Raw genomic sequence first — 6,352 nt, 5'->3', positions numbered from 1 at the left:
ATTAACTAAAGTATGGATTAGCATGAGAAGGGAGAAACTGTCAAGCAATAACCCTCCCCTGCTTTTTTGATACGATCTGTTTTTAAATACCCAGCCTTTCTCTGATTATCTCTGATCATCTGCCAGCAAGGTTTTCTACATACCCACTGCAGGTCCATTACCCTTTGCAAGCAGAATACAAGGTGAATAACTGCTTTGGGATATTATTTTAAGCCTTTCCCTACTGGAAACCATCTGACCACATATATTTGATGTAAAAATTTTTGCTCTGAATGGGAACACTAATGCACTAACTGAAAAGTTCTTCCCAGGGCATTATAAAACATGGACAAAGTTGATGATGAGAAGGGAAGGACTGCTTACTCTGCACTTCTTGTGTTTCTTCAAGAACATTGCTATGTGGGGAAAAAAAAAAAAAAAGGGAAGAAAAGCATTTGCGTAATTTTTCTTCCTAATCCTGGCCATGAAATTAGTCAGGTGCCACCAGGACTGCAGAACTTATATTCCCTTGACTGGTGAAGGTTAAAAGTGCTGCAGACGTACTGCATCCTAGCATGGAGGAATAGCTCCATAAACATATATAGGCAGTTAAAGGAATTATACCCTCTTCTGTTGTTTTCTGAAAATGTGGCAATCAGTTTCCTCTTGCTGTAACAAAGCAACAGCATTTCCAAAATGCTTTGCTGTAGAGTTTCATGCTCCCGGTGTCTCTGTGCTATTAAACCTGCAAGAGTATTGATGCCACCTTTAGCTCTTGTGCTGGCAGACAGCCTCTTTATTTTTCTGTGTCAGTGATCTTAAGATCACACATACTTCCCTTCAGGATTCCAGCAGTGGATCCACCTATGCACTGTATAGTCAGGCAGCTGTGGGAGTTTTCTTGATCACAGATGAACATCTAAAGGGTCAAGACAAACAGCTTCCACTAAACCTATCTCATAGGAGCTCCAATTTGCTTGGACTGTCATCACAGGTTTATTTTTTGTTTGGTGAAGGTGTTAGGGAACAGACTGCCTTAGCTTATTGAATTATTGGGTATACTGCTTCTTATAGAAGGACTTCTGTAATCCATGCCTGAGTCTCTGCTACAGGAAACCTAGCGGAAAGGAACTTCTCTAATAAAGGGAATGCCCAGCAGCTGGTCATGCATTTCTGTGACTGCAGTTCTAACCCACTGAGTTCTTGTTTCTGACTAACTTGATTTTCAATTTGTTCATAGTGAAACAGTAAATCTAGGGAAACTGAGCTTCTCTGCATTAGTTGTAACAATTGCTTACCTCATTCTCTAGAAGTCTGTGTCTGTAGACATTGTCACCTCATTTGGATTTCCACATCAAGTAATCTGTTTTTTTGATAAATAACCATTGTAACAGATGTTCAAACTGAATAGGGATCATGCCCTGACTATTCGTCTTGGGCATTCTCACCGTTTTCGAAAACCCAATGACAGAAAATCTCCAGAAATTAAGGAATTTCTTCCTCCGCACTCCCACAGGCCTTTTGAAATCATCCACAAATACTGCAAATGTGAACTAAGTAAAATATACCTGTCATAATGCATCTGCAACCACAGGCGTCTTACAGAAATGCATGCTGAAAAAACTGTGTGCCCCTGCTGCTCAAAGTGATGTATGGCTCTGTTTTGCAGCTACTTCTCCAGATTGCTTCTGAGAATAATTAAAAAGTTTACCTTACCTGCATTTTTTTCAGCAGCGATCCTGTGTGGTAGACCCATAAAACAGTGACTGTGACTGAGGTGCAAAGTTAATGTAGTTCATATGAAGGTGAAACCTGAAATTTATCTGAATAATCCATTTTTCTGGATGCTACTCCTCTTCATAGACATAATTTTCTGGTTTTCAATTGAAAGCATGTACAATGCATGTTCCCTATTTCTCCCACTGTATTCTTCAAGGCAAAGAATCTGTTTAATCTGTTTAAGAAGACAATTCCCAAAGCTTCAGCACTTTGTATTCATATGAATGAACCTTACTTTCTATTGACAGATCCCGTAGAACAGGATTGACATTAACATCAATCTTTACTTACGCATCTAATTCTCAGTCTCTCATTTTGTTTCTCTAGGTTGGATTTCCCAACTTTCTGACTTAAATTCTGAAGATATTCACCAGAAGCTACCTTATGTGTGGACACCGGAGAGGCTAGAACAAATTAGAAACCAAATGTAATAAACAGGGGGTTTTACTTCCATAAGCAAAGTTAGAATAAATGGCAATGTTTTAATGATGTAGAATACAGATTATGGAAAATCACTTAACCAAACCAATGTGGTAGTCTTGACAGCTAGAGTTCTGCTTAACATTTCACTATGCATGAAAGAGAAACATACACTTTTATTTTAGGTACTGGTAATGTAGGATAAGAATTATCTCAACAGAGACATTTTCAGGGATTAGTGGTAAAACAATATTTTCTGATTAGGATTTATCTCCAGATAAACTTTCCAATAGTTGTGAAAAACTGTTTGAATATCTTTTGCAAAAGAAACCGTAGTCCATGAAAACCATTTTGCATTTTATTTGCTGTGATCTGTAGCCTGTTGCTTTGCCATGGCCTGAGAGAAGATTGCCACAAGATGTTGTGGCCAAAATCAGGCCTTTAGACTTCTTCATGCTGCTTATACTTAAGCCGTCTATTTTTATGTAGCACAAGATAGTGTTAACACTCTAGAGGCTCTCCATAGAGAACTGGCCATGTGTTTAGAATGTGTGGTAGCTTCCAAATACATCAGCCATTCTCTGAGTATCAAACATAGTGCTAAAATAGTATCAAGGGATGGAGGAGGTGTCAGAAATAGTTAAGATTACCCTGCCTGATCAATTCTCTGAGGAAGAAGTGTTGGAATTTATAAAACAGACTAGGTTTAAATGACAAAAAAAAAAAACACCTTTGCTGATAACTAATTATAAGCATTTAATTATAAAACTTACAAGGACAGTTATTAAAGTTAACCTGTATAATTTTGTGTCTACAGCACAGTTTCTGAATTTCTTCTGTTACATATCTTGCTATTTAACTGCCAGTTCCTGTACACTGGCAAATTTATAAACATATTCAGATTTAATAAAATCAGCATTGTATCTTACATGAAAAATCATCATTAATAACAATAGGTTTAGCAGCTCATAGCTATAAAAATCAGTGTTTGAGTGTATATGTTACAATGTATTGTACATTGTACAATAGAGTACACTAGCATATTATTTATTGTGAAATGGGTTATTATCACTGCTTTATTCGTTGGGGAACTGAGTAGCCCAAAGTCCAAAAGAACTGATGTTGCAGCAAAAACTGGAGTTTGCATTGTTTGACCAACCTCTGTATATCAGCCTCTAATAGCTATATAGTGTGTTTGCAAAGCCAAGGAAAAGAAAAGCAACAAAAAGCTCAATATTTGCAGCTTATACTGGAAACATTGTCTTTTTTGATTATTTAAATGAGTGCTGTTGTCTTCCCACCCATGAGACATTATGTCTTGGCATTACCTGTTTTAGAGAACTGATTTCATCATCTAATTGAAGACAACATTTATGCCACTAATAGCGTCATAGGGTCTCCTCAGAAGCGAAGTGTTCCCTTTCACAGGACCTGAGAATGTTTGCAGGCTTTGCAAACCCTGTTGGCCCATCGAGTTAGAGGTAAAATGCTGCTTCTCATATTACAGTACCCTGGTACTGTCACCAGATTCCTGTGTCAGTGAGTTGGCTTATGCTCTTGAATATTTATACTTAGCCTGGTCAGCGAAAAGTTTATACTGAGCAATATTTTAGGCAAAATTGAAACAGCAAGAAATATTGGCTTGAAGACAAAGATATTCGTTTAATTTCTTACAGATGATGTTTTACATAATTAGCTTTCCTCAAAACTGACCAGCTTTTCACACAACGGTTGGTGTTGGAAGGGACCTCTGGAGATCATCTAGTCCAACCCACCTGCCATAGTAGGTTTACCCAGAGCAGATTGCACAGGAAGGTGTCCAGGCAGGTCTCGAACGTCTCCAGAGAAGGAGACTCCACAGCCTCTCTGGGCAGGCTGTTCCAGTGTTCTGGCATCCTCAAAGTAAAGAAGTTTCTCCTCATGTTTAGATGGAACCTCCTGTGTTTCAGTCTGTGCCTGCTGCCCCTCATCCTATCGATGGGTACCACTGAAAAGAATCTGGTCCCATCCTCTTGACACCCACACTTGAGATAAACATTAAGATCCCCGCTCAGCCTTCTTTTCTCCAGGCTGAACAGACCCAGCTCTCTCCTCTCTTCCTTTTGCTGCTGATGCAGTTGAAGAAGCCCTTCTTGTTGTCTTTGACCTCTCTGGCCAGATTTAATTCCAAGTGGAGTTTGGTCTTCCTCACTGCATCCCTGCATACTCTAACAGCCTCCTTGTATTCCTCCCAGATGGTCTGTCCCTTTTCCCACATTACATAAACATCCTTCTTCCACCTGAGTTTTGACAGGAGCTCCTTACTCATTCATGCTGGCCTCCTACTCTCTTTAATTGATTTCTTGCTCATAGGGATGCATCGATCTTGGAGGAAGTAATGTTCGAATATTAACTGGCTCTCTTGGACTCCCTACCTCCTAGAGCCCTAACACATGGGATTCTTCCAAGCAGGACCTTGAAGAGGCCAAAGTTTCCCCTTGAAGTCCAGGATTGTAATCCAACTTACTGCCCTGCTTTCTGTATGCAGTATCCTGAACTCCACCCTCTCATGGTCACTGCTGCTGAGGCTGCCCCCAACCCTCACATCTCTAACCAGTTCTTCTTGGCTTGTTAGGACAAGGTCCAACAGCACACCTCTCCTTGTTGGCTCCTCAACCACTTGTGTCAAGAAGTTCTCATCAATGATCTGTAGGAACCTCCTGGACTCTGTGTGCTCAGCTGTGTAGCCCACACAGCAGGTGTCAGATTGAAGTCCCCCATGTGAACCAGGGCATGTGATCATGAGGCTACTTCCAGCTGTCTGTAGAAAGCCTCATTAACTTCCTCTTGCTGATCAGGTAGCCTGTAGTTAATATCCCAGTGTCATCCTTGTTAGCCTGTCCCTTAATTTTTACCCATAAGGACTCAACTTGTTCTTCATCCCCCACTAGACAGACTTCCATACATTGTAGTTGCTCTCTCACATAAAGTGCAACTCCTCCACCTCACCTTGCTGGCCTGACCTTCCTGAAGAGTAAATAGCCCTCCATGACAGCATTCCAGTCATGTGTGCTGTCCCACCACATCTCTGTAATTGCAATGAGATCATGGCCCTGTGACCACATATGGATCTCTAGTTCTTCCTGTTTATTCCCCATGCTACTTGTGTTGATGTGTTTGTTCTCATTTTTTTCTTTAGTGATTTTGTTTACCTAATGCTACTATGATGATCTACACATTTTTGTAACTGCTGAAAGACTAACAGATAAAAGTATGGATGCATGCATTCAGATATATACATGTGGAACAGCACACATAGAACATCTGATTAAAAAGGAGGTCAGCCAAAGGCCAGCAGGACTAAATAGCTGTCTCCAGGGTTTGGTTTAATTTAGCCAGCCTCAAACTCTCTCTGTTTCTTTCTCAGGATCTGTCATGGGACTGAAATAGATATAAATTTGTCTGTTAGATAAAGCAATTTTAAAATATTTAAGTATTGTTCTTTCTCAGAGGGTGAAGTGAGCAATAACGATGAAGAGTAGCACAATAAATGTATGGATTACGGGATGGTGAAGGTGGAGGAAAAAAAACAGGTACAGAGACTTTCAACAGGGGTAAAGTTGACTGCTCCTCACAGCCAAATATCTCTGCTATCTACATGTGTAGAGGGTTGGTGCAGTCGCTTCTAGTGTCAGCTTGACCACACTTGACTTATGTGACCTTGGACAACTTACTTGACCCATTTCTATCTGAGAGTAATGTGTTTAATAGTATTTATCATCAATGTTTACAGAGTTTCTCAGGATTCTCATGTGAAAAACAATTTAGAAGAGCGCAAAATGATATTGTTAGCTGTAGAGAGTTCCTAATGAAACAAAACAGAATATGCCACTTCAGGCTGATATTGCTTGGGGAGGGAAATGGGAGATCAGCAGATTCTTTTGCATTAAGTAGGAAGGAGGACCTTAGAGAAGAACAAAACTTGGGCACATTTTACTCATAATGTAACTGACGATATAAATCTAGTGACTTGCTAAGATAATTGTGAGTATACAGTAGCTGAGACTTTAAACCAGAATTTGTCACTTACACTGGCCATGCTGATCAGTAAGAAGCCTGAACCTCCACACTTCACTGCAACTCATGGGCTTTGCCATTGACAAAGCACTGAAATACCTGTAGCAAATTCAGCAGG

The sequence above is a fragment of the Patagioenas fasciata genome, chromosome 1 (genome assembly GCF_037038585.1).
Source record: "Patagioenas fasciata isolate bPatFas1 chromosome 1, bPatFas1.hap1, whole genome shotgun sequence".
Classification (NCBI taxonomy): Eukaryota; Metazoa; Chordata; class Aves; order Columbiformes; family Columbidae; genus Patagioenas; species Patagioenas fasciata.
Note: the sequence above shows the minus strand (reverse complement) of the source record.